Source organism: Phacochoerus africanus, chromosome 3 (assembly GCF_016906955.1).
Source record: "Phacochoerus africanus isolate WHEZ1 chromosome 3, ROS_Pafr_v1, whole genome shotgun sequence".
NCBI lineage: Eukaryota > Metazoa > Chordata > Mammalia > Artiodactyla > Suidae > Phacochoerus > Phacochoerus africanus.
In genome coordinates, this window is record NC_062546.1 from 177,801,801 (window position 1) to 177,817,532 (window position 15,732).

General features: G+C 34.6%; 1 protein-coding gene across 1 annotated transcript in view; it reads left to right on the forward strand.

Annotated features, from left to right (window-relative positions):
- Positions 1-15,732, forward strand: part of MAP2 (microtubule associated protein 2) — a 300,866-nt gene that overhangs the window by 82,537 nt on the left and 202,597 nt on the right. The window lies entirely within an intron of this gene.

Genomic DNA, 15,732 nt, shown 5'->3' on the forward strand with positions numbered 1-15,732 from the left:
TCTTTTGTGGATGTGTGACTATAATTTAAGTGCATTTGGTCTAATTATGAAAAATCGGGATGACTTACATGCTCCAAAATAGATATATTGATTCAACTATATAAAGTATTTGTGGAACTAGAAACATGTTTAAGCCTCTCATATTACCTGATTTTCCCACTTGTATATGTATCATTCAGTACAATTTGTATTGTTTCTCTTTCCAACTGAAAATGAAATAATAATTTAAATTAAATTTGGTAATCAATTATCTAAATTTTATTTTGGAAAAGTTTCTAGATGTAATAAGGCTTTTTAAAAATATATTAATTCACCAGAAACAACCATATTCTCAACACAACATATGGTATATAATGAAATTACTGTTTTTTTTTTTTTTTCTGAACTAGAGCTAAGTTATTTTGCTTCAGGAAAAAAAAGGTGGTTTCCCTGATAGAAAAGTTTATTTTTGTAATAGTATTAGCTGAACCAAATAACTGGTGTTGCTAGATAAAAGCAAGTTATAGATTGAAATATATAAAAATAGGATATCAGAAATGTGCTTGTACTTCTTCACAATAAAGGAAAACATCAAAGTGAAAAGGCAACTTCTGAATGGGAGAAATATTTCAAATAATTTATCTGATAAGGGGCTAATATCCAAAATATATATAAAACCCATCTAACTTAAGTGCAAAGAAACAATCTGATTCAAAAATGGGCAGAGGACATGACAGGCATTTTTCCAAAGAAGATATAGTGTTGGCCAACAGGTACATGAAAAGATGCTCAACAGCACTAATCATCAAGAAAATGCAAATTGAAACCACAGTAAGATATCACTTTACCATGTTAATGTGGTTATTATCAAAAAGATAAGAAGTAAAGGTTGGAAAGGATATGGAGAAACGGTAATTCTTGTGCACTGTTGTTGGGAATGTAAATTGATGCAGCTACTATGGAAAACAGTATGGAGGTTCCTTGGAAAAGTAAAAATAGAATTATCATAGGATCCAGCAATTCTACTTCTGAATATTTATCTGGAGAAAGTGAAAACACTAATTTTAAAAGATATATGCATCCCCATGTTCATTGCAGCATGATTTACAATAAACAAGATATGGAAACAACCAAGTGATGATGAATGGATAAAGAAGATGTCATGTATATGTGAAATGAGTGAAGGGAGTCAAAATTTACAGTCTTCCAATTATAAAGTAAATAAGTTGTGAGATGTAAGGTACAGCACAGAGACTGTTGTTAATAATACTGTATTGCACATTTGAAAGTTGCTGAGAGACTAGATATTAAAAGTTCTCATCACAAGAAAAATAATTGTGCTACTATATATGGTGATGAATGCTAACTAGACTTATTGAGATGATCATTTCACAATATATACAAATGTTGAATCATGTTGTACACCTGAAACTAATATAATGATATATGCCAATTATACCTCAATAAAAATAGTTAATGGCCTTGCAATATTTCATCAATTCTAAAATTTACATTTTTTTCACTATGTAAAATTAAAAAAAAAATGCCTTGGTTAATTTGACAATCTCTTTTTTGGTGGCAAATAAAATATGTCTTACAATGGATTGTATCTATGATATATAGTATTACTGAATTTAGATTGGAAAAAAATTAAATTTCCTCAAGTTATTACAAAAGGGAATCAGAGTGAAGTCCAGAAATTAGAAAGTCAAGCTTGATTCTGATTCTTAAAAACATTTTACGCCACACTTTTCATTGTATTGATTTTTCTGATTTATTTTTATCTTTTTATTATGAATATTGCTGCCAGTATTTTGGTGTATTTCACTCTAGTTTTTGTCTTGCTTTGTTTTCACAAAATTGAAGTTAAACTTTACACCCTGTAACATTTTGTTTCTTAAAAATGTGATTTTAATGACGGTGTAATATTTCATCCTATAGATGTTCCATAATTCTTTTTACCATTTACCCATTGTTGGAGCTTCTCACTATTTCCAATTTCTCACTATTTCTATTTGGACCTGGGTCTCTCTCCTAATTCAAGTCTGTCCCTTTGCCTTGAATTCTGATGCCCCCTAATGTTTCCAGACTCCTGAGCTGCTTATAGTCAAGTTGTCTGATTTTATTATTTTATCTTTAAAATGGGAAGAAAACTATCACTTCATTTAAAGATTAAATGAAATACTGTATACTTATGGATCTTAAATAGGGAAAATTTCAATTCATTTTTGAAATTTTTATCAAAGGCCTTTGCTTTGCATAGTTTTTACATGAGTAATAAATTCTGGTATTTCTCCTAAGACAAGGAATAAAACTAATGAAAATCTTTGAATTATTACCGTAAAATAAAATACGTAAATGAAAGAAGGCAGATTATATTTTGTGTTTTAAACTGACCTGAAAGTAATTTCTCGGAGTTCCTATTGTGGCTCATCAGAAATAAATCTAACTAGGTTGCGGGTTTGATCCCTGGCCTTGCTCAGTGGCTTAAGGATCCGGCATTGCTGTGAGCTGTGGTGTAGGTTGGAGACGTGGCTCAAATCTGGCATTGCTGTGGCTGTGGCTATGGCTGGCAGCTACAGCTCCGATTGGACCACTAGCCTGGGAACGTCCATATGCCATGGGTGCGGCCCTGGAAAGACAAAAAAAAAAAAAAAAGAAAGAAAGAAAAGAAAAAAAGGAGGTAATTTCTCTGTGCTCTGCTGAATGGTATTAAGCAGGATACTGTTAACAAACTATGCAGCATATTGCACAATTAAGCACCTTCACTTAAAAAAATGTATAAAATGCTAATACTTGAATATAATCAGGAGTAGGGAGAGAAGATATTCTTATATCTTACTAATAAGCTGCAGTGGTTTGCTTTCTAGAGTCAAGACAGACAAGTCTTTGACAAGTTACGTGGTCAGACTTCAGTTATCACTTCAAGAAGCAGCTTTGTTTCCCTACTTGCTTCATGTTGCTTCATACCTCCTTCTCTAATAACATTCATTCATGCTTCTTTGTATTATATGGTATGATTATTTCTAGATATGTCCTATCTCCCCTAGCAACCCATAGCACCGAGGGTCTTCACCTTTGTGCCTCCTGTCCTGGGAGAGCCTTGTAGAAATGGGTTAGCAAAATGCTTACTGAATGAGTCGCAAATATTAGGAGCAACAATGATAATTTTGTTACATATTTGTAAACTAAATATATGCATGTGTGTAATAGTAATTATTAATTATAATTATTGGTGATAGAAAAAGTTGAGCAAAACAGCAAGGCTTTTAAAGAAATCACCCAAGAGACATTTGGAGCAGTAATAATGACTTGGTTTAATTCGGAGAATTTAAAAAAGTAAAGGTATGAGAAGGATGATTGCTTTATCATTCTACTTTATTCCTACATTGAGCATAATATAATAATAATGTACTTAGGGATGAAAAAATCCATAATTCTGATTATTGGATTGACATATGATAAAATGACTTTGAGATTCTGGAATGATTTGTAAAATGCCTAATTATTTCTTCACCACTTTAAGGAGAGATATGAAACTTCTAGAATCACATTTCCAACTGGAAAGGCCAGTTATTCCTACGAGGATTTGCCTTCTTTTGCATAGCTTTCTGAAATCCGAAGCATCATACTTATTTTCTCCTTTTTATAAAAGTAATCCTTTCCCGTTATAAACATTACAAACAAGAAATAATCCTTGGAGTTCCTGTCATGGCTCAGTGGTAATGAACCCAAGTAGTATCCATGAGGATGAGGGTTCTATCCCTGGCCCTGCCCCATGGGTTGAGGATCTGGCATTGCCATGAGCTGTGGTGCTGTGGTGTAGGTCACAGATGTGGCTTAGTTTCAGTGTTGCTGTGGCTATGGCATAGGCTGGCAGCTGCAGCTCTAATTCGAACCCTAGCCTGGGAACCTCCATATGCCACAGGTGTGGCCCTAAAAACACAAATAAATAAATAAATAAGCCTCATGACATGATTGGAAATGGGAGGTTGGAGTAGGGGTGAGAGGCCAACTTTCTATCATTTCTCCATCTCCTCATATGAACCAGTGAAATATTTTAGGAATATATGTTTCCAGAATTGCTCCTTTATTTTGACTATGCCTCAAAATACTGTTGATGCCACAGAGGACAAATAAGAAAATACAGCCCATTGGAAATATCTTCTATAACTAGTAACAGATCTGTTTTTCTCATGTGAGAAAAAAATATTCTAGCTAATTCTTTTTGTCTTAACTAAATGTTTGTTGTATCAAATGCCTGCAAAGGACAACCCCTTGGATATGTTTTCATGCAGACCCGATGTTTATGAAATCAATCCTGTGGATTTAATTCACTGACCAGCTAATTTATATTATTTTCCTTAATTCAACTGAGAGAAAGAATGCCATTCCAAAAAATAACACAGCTGATCTCTTTGCAGACCATTTATATCATTAAAGAATACTATGACTTTAACGTGGGCCTGTATCTTATCAGGGCAGTTTGGAGAATTTAAAAAACGTAAGAAGTGCATTTTCTTCTTGTGTAAGAAGGGGTCCATTTATTTAGAAATCCTATATTTTTTTTATGGCCTACTTATTGCTAAGTAAGGACTTTATGTTATCAAAAAGGGGTATGCTTTCATATTCCGCTTTTATAAATCTATATGAAACTTATTAAGTTTCATCAGTTATTCATCCAAGGATAGAAAATCATCAATTGCCTAGGGAGTTCCCATTGTGGCTCAGCAGAAATGAATCTGAGTAGCATCCACGAGGACACAGGTTTGATCTCTGACCTCAGTCAGTGGGTTAAGGATCCGGCATTGCCCTTAGCTGTGGTATAGGTCACAGACGAGGCTCAGATCCCACGTTGCTGTGGCTGTGGTGTAGGCTATCAGCTCCAGCTCCCATTCACCTTCTCGCCTGGGAACCTCCATGTGCCGCAGGTGAGGCCCTGAAAAATACAAAGAAAGAAAGGAAGGAAGAAAGGGAGGGAGGGAGGGAAGGAGGAAGGGAGAGAGAGAGAAAGAGAGAAAGAGAAAGAAAATCATTAGTTGCCTAGTAGAAAAAGGAATATAATGTGTAGATACTTTAGATAAATACATGCATATGCATGCTGGTATTGGATAGCTTTGCCAATGAACAATAAAAGGGTTTCACCTTTGGGCATACTTGATGGGCCATTCCTATTAAGGCAGATAAATTATCTGCCTTTTCTGAATTAATTCCTTCCAGTTATTTAGTAATATAAAAATGTTAGTTGAAAAACCATTTTGTGCTAATAAACCAAAGTGGATTTTGTTTCGCTCAATATTATTCAATCTTATAACCATCAACTTATGCTGCTTTAGTGTCTTTGTTTACTTTTCTGTCCACTTTTTAAAGTCTATTTAGTGAAGAGCTGAATTAAAAAAAAAAACCTAATACATTACACATGTACATCTATGTCTATATTTGTATATCTATCCTTCTCTCTCTTTTTCTCTCTTCTCCCCCTCTTTCTGTCTTCTAGTAAAAGTTGTATATTTGTCAAATGAAGTTTGTAGTTCAAAAATAAAGTACATTAGTTAATTTTTAGAATGTAGATATTTAGAACTTTAAGTACTATCATCCTTATTTTATGAATAGAAATACTTATTCACTATACATGACACCATTTTTATGATAGATTATTTCTCTGTGAAATGTAATAGTTCTTAAAAATATAGACTTGTTTTGAGGGGGATAAAAATAAGTAGAAAAATGCACATTTACTCAAATGTAATTATTTCCTTATAATATGTATGTGTACACCATTCAATGGTGGCTTCATTTATAAATTATTAATCTTTAGAATGACAAATAAGAGTGAACTTGTTCTTTTTTTTCACTGAAGCTGTTATAGAGTAGAAATAATTTTTCAATCTTGTTAGACTTAACATTGTCAGGTATTTGTGCCTTCCAAAAGTTTGTCTCTAGGTATGAGATGAAGGTACAAGAATGAATTAGTCCATTTTTTAAAAAAAACACCTATGCTGGCATCTTTAAAGTGTTTGTAAGCTAGTATTAAAGAATATTAGCCCCATAAAGGAGACTAAAGAACAGGCAGAGAACACTTATATGTGTCCATGGAGAAACAGAAGTTCTTATTTCTGAAACCATTAGGGAAAGTAAAATTATAAGAATGCACTTCTCTAATTGTGATCTTTATTTTTATTTGCAAGTTTTTTTCATCATTTAAAATTTTAAGGTAAGTTGGGAATATATGGAAAAAATTTTAATTTGATAGGCAACTTTATAGATCCAAATACTTTCACATTTCACTTCGACTTTCTATTTCTTTAGGGACTCAGATGTAGCAGGCCATCTGGTATTAACATCATATAATAATAAATGACTGTGTTTTCTACCTGTTTTAACCATTTGGAAATGAAGATGTAAATCTTTTTCTATTTGTAATATGTTCTAGGCATATATAAGCAGCCATGTAGGACAGGGAGATTTAATTTGATAAATCGTATTTGTATATTCAGGCTAGAGTATTCTATAGGTGTTTCAGTGAAGTATAATCAGCTTTTCTCCTATTTCATACAAGTATTGCATAACATTAAAAAAATCTGTGTTACTTAATAATTACTTAAGTTACTTTAAAATATCCTATGGTACTTGAATAATCATCCATCAACTATACATGTAACTCCCCTCCAAATCTTTAAGTTTTCTTTTTCAAATATTCCCTAAATGTTTTTTTTCCCTTTATCAAATATCATTCTTTTCCCCTACCAAACCTGGAGTTGCTATTTTTCTTTTATATTATAGGGACTGAATAAACATTTTTTAATTTTCTCATTTATCTATATCTGGGCAGTTTTAGTAAACTTTCTTGTCAGTTACTACTAAGGTGCTTGGTTGTAGAGGAAGAATGAAACTGATCAGCAAAAGTTTAAACTTTGTGTTTAGAAAATATAGAAGCTCTTTACCTTTACATAAATATAAAGGTAATACAAAAGTCAATTACTTCCTTGTTCAATAAGGCAGCATAGAAAACTTTCAGAAATGGGATGTGTTTTGTCACCATAATGTATGGCAAAATGCCAGTGGGGGACATTAAAAGTGTTTGGAGTGTGATTTGATTTGGTTTTACTTTCAGGAAGTTTTCCCAGGTAAATGGTTTCTCTTCGATGTAGACATAGTATCTTCACTACTGTCCTGGTTTGATCACAGGTATTTTTACCAGTTCATTATTTATCGCATCAATACCACACTGATACTGTTCTTGATACTTATTGCTTTATTTCACCATTTTGACCCTACCTAAATGGTGTCTCACTCAACTAGTCAAACAGTGTACTCTTTTCTTGGATGTAGGGGTCATTAGCTCCTGTGGCCCCAGATGAAATGGACAACTTCAAAGGCTGGGAGGACAATGGGGGTGGGGGAAGGAAGTGTCCCCACCGAGGATAGTTTACGTAAATAAATTCTAGTCACAGATAAATGAGTGATAGCCAAACAGAAATTTTTTAAAAGGAAAGAAAGAAAAAAAAAAACAGCCAGATGATAACCTTTTATTGTCTGATCTAGACTGGGGAGTCAGATTGCTTTCTTCAGTTTCATAGTTCCGTGGGAATTCGTAAGTGATGGTATTCAAAATATGGGTTGCTGCCTGTACTTCTATATTAAAATCTTTGCATATATGAAGTAAGCTCACACAGGAAGATACAGTTCTAATGAAATATGGCAATTATAACTAAATCAAGTATTGAGAATACACTTGTAGTTCCTTTGAGTACAAGGTTCTTTGGATTCTTTAGAAGTATGAAAAATGGCTCCTTTGCTCAGTTTAAGGCAAGGGAAAATGAATGCATATACATAGCAACAAATACATGGCAATACAATCAAATACTAAGGACAGACATCACTTGCTAGAGAGATCCAGAAAAGATATAATTTGTTGTGATTTACAAGGCCCTGGAGGTGGGAGGGTCAGGTGGAGAATTTAAAGGTGATAGAATTTAAATAGACAGAATGTGAGAGCTAGAAAAAGAAGGGCATTTCTTAAAAGCTGTCTACAGAAGCCAAGGCACAAAGAAGGAACCTAGGACTGAAAAGTTAGGAAACCTGGAACAGGATGCAGGACAATTTACTTTGGACCTAAATTTTACTTCTTCCATCTCTCCTTCTGTCTTAGTCTTCCATTGTCTCTTTCAACAAATGTTTGTTAAACAACTTTTATTGTATCTGTTTTTTTTAAACTGTGAGCAGGAATCCAACCCGTCATGAGATTTTTTTTTTTTCCTGCTCTTTTTTTGCACAAAGATTAGTTATATAGAGAAATACTAATGTGAAGGTCTGTTGCAAGAAATTCCATTAATAAAATTGGTTTATGTTAGGTTTTTTGAGTCAAAAAAATAAACTATACCTTGACCCATAGAGGCCAAATGCACCAATTGACATTCATGCTATCTGGATTTATTTTATTATGGTGCTAATGTTACCAAGCTTGTTTGTAATTAAAGGTAAATGAAATAGTAAAATTAAATATTATATCTTTTTCTTAAATTTCACAGAGGAAATTTGGAATTTCACCATTTAAATTATTTGTTGAATTATCTCAAAAGTCTCCACTCCAGGGATAAAAGTTAATTGGAGTTGAAATTGTAGAGGAAATATAATTTAAAACAAACAACAACAGCAAAAAACTTCTCCCAACCCAGAAATCCTTTTCACAAAGCAGAGAAAGAGAACACTTCTGTAAATAAGCATTAAATTAGAATCTCATAGGCATCAAAGACAAGCCACCAAGAAATTATAAAGACCAAAAGAAATTTCACCTTTCTAAAGAGCTAAGTAGATACAACCCATTACATACATGTTTTCAAGAGAAATAATAACTAGTCCTCAAGTAAGAGGACTAAATATACTTGGCATTTGGGGTGACCATCTGTTAGCTAATGGTCTTTCTTCAGTGGAGAGAGACAGTTCTAGCACCTTTATAGCAGGAAGTCGTTTTTACAACTTGGAGCAAGAAGCCAAACCTAAATTAGGCTATAATACTCTCCAGCCAGAACTGGGAGATAAAGGAACCCCACCACCACCACCCCATGTTTGTATTTCAAAAGAGGCTCCCAGGTCTTTTAAAAAGAAATTCTGAATGAGAGAGTGGTCAGAGATTTAATTAGCCCTTATAAAGATTTAAAAGGACAGTGTTAAGAAATTCTCAAAGAAAAAGGAAAAGGGTAAGTCTCCATCCTTATTTTCTACAGGGAAAATTAATCCTTTTATTTTTAACTTGTATTTGCCCTTATAAAGAATAATATCATTGTTTCTTAAAGATGAAATAATAACAACAAACAAGAATATCATTGTTTATATAGTCAATGGATAGTTTCAGTTCTTGCAATATATTGCTACTATCCTCAAAAACAAAGAAAAAAGGATAGGATTTAAAATGGAAAGATTTAAGTGGAATCATTTCTCCTTCCTCACACTCCATAGTAGCCTGGTTGGTGGGTAAATTAGTGGGATAGGACTGCTCAGATTTGGTCTTTGTAGGGAAAGGCAGGCCTCTGCAGAGAGCGGAATCTATGATATAAAAAGAAGGTAAACTACTCTTTTAAATGTGTTTGAGATTGGACAGTCACAGCTTTTTGGTGCATTTAAATTAAACTCTCCTCAACTAAAGGACCCCTGGTGCTCATTCAAATGCTAATATTTGGCCATCTGCCTTTTTTTTTTCTTCTCTTTAAGCAAGACTAGCTGGAGGTCATGTGACCCTAATTATAGCAATTATGAGCTTTCTGGCAGTAATCACTCAGGTTGCACCCTGAGTGAGCATCTGCTGGTGATAAATAGATCAGGAGATTACCAAGGCCAGACTTCCCTGTAAGACATCCATGATTCATGTCTTAATATATATTCATATATAGCACTAAAAACCTCTGTGCTCTAATAGAGCATAGTTTTTCCATATGGGTTACTTTTTTTTCTTAAAATTTCTCTTTAAATTTAGTAGGGACAGTTTAAAATGCATATTTGTGTGTGTGAATATAATTATCATTCTAAAGAAGAACATGGAGAAAACTCTAATAATGACTAATAATGACTGGTAATGAAACAGCAGCCTTCACCTACACAGATTTTATTTCTCTGTGCAAAGAGAAAAGAATGTCACAAGGGCTTGATCTTCCCAGCAGAAGTATTATTTAATATTATTTTATTTTGCTTTGTCTTCTTAATTTGGGGGTGAAGATCTCACTTCTAATTATAAGGGTTATGTTTAAGAGAAAAGTCTTCAGACAACTTAAAGCCTTGGGAGAGTCATTTTTTAACAAGGCAAAATATTTTCCCTCTCCTAAGGCCATTTATTTTTCAAGAAGTTATAGTTTCATAGGATAGTTTTTAGCAGTCTTGTTTACCTTGCTGCCTATTATACTTTGCAGACTCACAGTTTTAAATTTCATTGTGTCATTAGATTTACTTTGAATGTGGCTTATAACACACAGCAGCCTTTGAACAAAGCCGCTCATGCTGATTGCATGTTGGGATATGTGACAGTGTCTTGTCAGTACTGTCAGGTTGCCATCATGTTGATTAATGACAGTGTAATGAAAGATAATGCATGGTGCCTTCTTTTGAAAATCGCTCATTATACCAGCCTACCTTCAAAGTCAGGTTTACAGCTTTTGACAATTTCCTATTTTAGTATTGAGTCAGGCTGACCTTATTTCCAGTCTGTGTAAGTGGACACCTGGTAAATTATCAATTTACTAAACAAATGCTGTCATGAACGCCACAGTGTGCCAAGAAGTGTGCTAGAAGGGAAGATGACAGGCACAGTTTTGCCCTTGCTTATTCAGTCAATAACTCAAACAGCCTTCGAAGGGCATCCGTGTCCCGAAGAGCACATTTATGTGATGCACCTAAATATAATGTGCAGTTTGCTAAAGGGTTTGTCCTCATTTATTAAGAATCTTAAAATGTATCAACTGATGGCTTCTTTTGTGTGGCAGCACCTGTCAAGTTCCCCCTCTTTCTTTGTCATTACTAGGAAACCACACAATTTATTCCTTAGGAATAAAGGATGTCTGATTGGATCATAACCTTTTCCTCCCACCTTCATCTGTCTGTTTTTATGCTTCCTTCTTGCTTCTTGTAAATGCTTTAATCTTTTCTTAAAAAAGAAAAAAATCCTGCTTCAGCTCTAAGGATTGATAATCTCTCCTTTCTAACTTCTTCGAGAAAGAACAGGAAAGAGAGTTTTCCATTTCAGAACTCTGTCAGCTGGGACTCTGTGCCTTTTTAAAAGATAACATTAAAAGCAATTTATGAGCCATTGGACCCTATAAGCCATGAAATTGGGATTTTGAGAGCAATATTTTAAGCTCCACATATTCCATTCTATAGCATACTTTAAAGGAGAACTTCACATCCTAAATTCAGTAATTATTGTTTTCCTAAATACCAGTGCCCCCTAATATTATTTTCAATAAATGGTAAATTAAATATTCGATAATGTAGTTCGGTTGTGCAGTGTTAAAAAACTTCTCAAAAATAAAATCGTGACACATAAAAATCTTTTGACAAATCATATGTTTAGAATCCGAGTTCAGAAAACATTGTCTTTCTAAGTATAATGCAAAAGGAGAGCGTTTGCTCACTTTTGAAGAAGTAGCAAAACTGGATTGAGCTACTTCTCACACCGGATATAAAACCAGACAACTCAGTTAAGCATCATTTGTACCTGTGCTCTGGTACAAAGGATGGGGGTCCCTTTTGTTTTACCAACTGGATGGATTTCATCTGTGGTATGAGAGAACATATTAAGAAATGAAAGTAACTTAGACACTAATTGCTAATTGGAGCAGAAAAGCATGACGAGAATCAGGGCAGAAGTCACAGCATTCTAAACATGGCCGGAGCCAAAATGATGGCTTTCTCCATAAAACAGCATTTTGAACTCTAAATGCAGAGGGAGAAAAGTAAGCTGGAAGAGTGCTGCAGATGACTATAAATGATACTAAATCATGTCACTGAAGTGGCTTGATGGATCTTAAATTTCAGATTGAGGAAAATATTGCCCCCATCTTAGACAAGGTTTCGAGAAATGTTTGTAACAATTACTTTTCAAAATAACTTGAAAGTGCTATGACTATCCTCAGAATTTTGTGATTCGGAGTCACTGATTGAGGGTTCACATCAATACATAAAATAAGTTTGAAAATTATTCATATGTAAGAGGCTTGCAGCTGTAGAGCTCACCCAGGAAGAGGGCTATGGCCTGAGACCTCCAACCTGGAAATTGTCATTAGCAGAGTCATTAATTTAGTGTCTTTTGAAAAAGGTCTTACCTAGAAGTTTGTTTTTGTCTATTTACCTTTGATCAGATCTTGAATATTCCTCATTTAATATTGGAGAAAGTAACAGTTATGCCACCCTCTTGAAAATAAAAATATTCCATTCAAGCATATTACAATTTATGGACAGGAAACACAGACCACTGGCTTAGTGGGGCATCAGCTTCTTGCAGACTGCAATTATGGGTGATGAAATAAGAGCAGTCATCACTTTAAGGAATTTACAGTTGTCTTTTCCTGTTTATCTTTGGTTGCCTGAATCTGGTCTTTAGATGTGACTTTAAGTGCTTACGTCAAGCCTGGTAAGGCACAATTCAATTCTGATATTTGTAGCCACTGTAAATTAGTTAAGACCAGTAAGTAGTTCTCAGCCTTATCTCTTGCCACCCTCTCTTCCTCTGTTCTCCATTTTTCCTCTTGGAATGCATGCTTAGTCATCAGTTTCTCAGGGGATCCTTCTCTCCAGTGGGCTAGATGTCTTGGCTACACAGTCCAATAATCCTACAAATCTGATCTACCACAGCGTGTCACTCTACTTGCATTCCTTAATCAACATTATTTTTCTTATTCATTAAGATACTAAGTTCCTTGAAGACAGACACTATATATGCCTTGTCATTTCTGTCCTTCTGGAACCTTACCCCCACCTGATACAATGTTTGTACTCACTAAGTGTCACTCTCATGGCTGTTGTGGTATTGTTGTTGTTATTCCCAGTGCTTTGTGTGCCTCTCCCTACTGCTATTCTGAACACCCCCTTTCTGCCCACCTTGTATGGGCTGCCTACAGCCTGGGCCTTCTGCATGTTGGAGGCTGGACCTGTCTGCTAGTTTCCCCTCCCCTCCCCTCTTGGTCTTCAGAAGTCCGTTCTTCTTTCCCATTGGAGGCCCCTTTTATACTTAATAGTCAATCAAATCACAATGTGTTTGTCCATAAGGCACCTGGTAAATAAAGTCTCCTCAAACTGCTTGAGAGGTATCAGCAGACCTGTTCAGCTCCGTTTGGCTTTTTATTTATTTATTTTTCTTTTGTCAGGGGGTCTGAATGGAGGAGGGAAGTGCCCTAGATTTCCAGATTTGTCTTCCACAGATTCAGTGTTAAGCACTTAGTGCTGTTTGTATTTTAAGCATAACTTTTATAAAACTCTATTTTGAAAAGCTATGACTAACTATGGATATACAGAAAAAGGAAGTTAACGGAAATAAGCCCCCTTTGAATCTGTTTCTTTAGGCTTCCCTCATTTAGAAAAACAAAAGCTACATTGCTTGCTTTACCAATGACTTGTGCCAATGTTACTTCTCCCATTTGCAAAATGTTAAAACATTTAATTGGGGAGTTCCCGTCGTGGCGCAGTGGTTAACGAATCCGACTAGGAACCATGAGGTTGCGGGTTTGGTCCCTGCCCTTTCTCAGTGGGTTAACGATCCAGCGTTGCTGTGAGCTGTGGTGTAGGTTGCAGACGCGGCTCGGATCCCGCTTTGCTGTGGCTCTGGCATAGGCTAGTGGCTACAGCTCCGATTAGACCCCTAGCCTGGGAACCTCCATATGCCGCAGGAGCGGCCCAAGAAATAGCAAAAAAAGACAAAAAAAATTTAATTGGGCTTATTAAATAAAGTACAGTGAAATAGTTTAATGTTATCAAAAGCCTACATAAGGTGGTGTGAGTAAATGTTGTTTCATAGTTTATTTTAGCATTCTAGAAAGGTTGGCATGGAAACCTTGGGGAGGCATTTTACATGCTTGATAAATAAGATTTTCAATTGAATATTCTAGTTATCTTATTTATTCCCATTTAGAATTAATTCTAATGTTTGTTTCCATCTAATTTTAGGGATATATTTTTTTCCAATGGGCAGAAGCAGCTTCAAATGCTAGTTCTAGCACTTACTGGCTATATGACAATTGCTATGTTAATAATCTCAAAAAATTGAGATTTAAAAATTGATTTAATAGTAATCAGAGGAGATAAATGAGGCAATATATAATAGATTTAGCAGAGCACCTTGCATAAAGTATACATTCATCAACTTTCACTCATATTTATAAAATAGAGAATGAGTAAAAGGAAAAAATTCCTCAGAATAATTTGGTTCAGACTCCTTTTCATCAACTATACTCTTTTCAATCCTTATGTCTTTTCTTGAATATTGTGAAATGGTGAACATAAAATGTCTCAAGACCCTCACTAATTTATATCTGAATAAGCTTCTGTGGGTTAAAATAAGGGAGTGAAAAAAGGTCCGTATTTTTTTTTTTTTCCAACTCACTACCTAGTGTGTTATTCTGTTACTAACTGGACCTCTCTTACCTCTTGGTAATTAGTGACTGCCTGTGTCCCTTGGCATCGGGAAACCTGGATTCAATTTTTGCCTTTTCTGGTAAGAAGCTGTGTGACTTTGAATAATGAATTTCATCTCTTCAGACCTGTATATAAATTAAGTAGAGATAAGTCATATGTTTTCCTGTATATAAATTAAGTAGAGATAAATCATATGTTTCCTAATACATATAATTTTTAAATATTGTGATTGTAACAGTCCATGGTGTCAGGACAAGGTCTTAGTTTCTGGGCACCATTTTTTTCTTGACACCACACTAAATTCAAATATGATATTGAAAATTATATAAAGATTGTTTTCATCCTATATAGCCCTGACTCTGACATCCCTGAAGATATGCCCAGAGGCCATCAAATTTTTTGCAAATGACTTTTTTAAGTAAATTCGCTACTATTTTTTTTAAACTTAGAATCACAGAATATTTGGCAAGTTTGATGATACTTGTTTTCAAAAACCTTAGCAAATAAATGACAATTATTTCTAAATTTATTTTAAAATATACAGAGATGAGTTTTCCTTATCCATATTTGGAAATGGCATTTCTTTGGCATGAAACAGTTAAGAAACAATTAGTGTATTTATACCAAAATAACCAAATGATATGAGTAAGCTATGATGTGAGAATAACTAGAAGGAGTAACTTTAATATTACAAAATTTGCCAGTGTGGAGATGACTGTTAATTCAAGGAAGGCTAACATGTAGGCAGTGACCAGCTGCTGAGCTGAGGGGAGTTTCAGCCAAAGCAAGTGTGTTCCTGAATCAGCTGACCCTCAAAGTGTGACTTGAGTTAGGGACAAAGATAGTTATGCCTCTGGAAAGGATATCATAGCATAATTATATAGACCTTACTCCTCAAAAACTCCAAACATCCTAACTAATCTTTTCATAAAGATATCAAGAAGAATCTCAAGAAGACTTTAAGACTACATATGTAGTTTTGTCCGAACTCTCCGTTCTTACATCAATGTATTATTATTATTATTGTTATTATTTTTGCCCCATGAAAGTCTGGGAAAAAAATCTTCACTATAAACTGATTAGTTCCATTTCCTGCAGTACTTCTTTTCTTGTGGTTGCTGGTTTTCAGCCAATTCT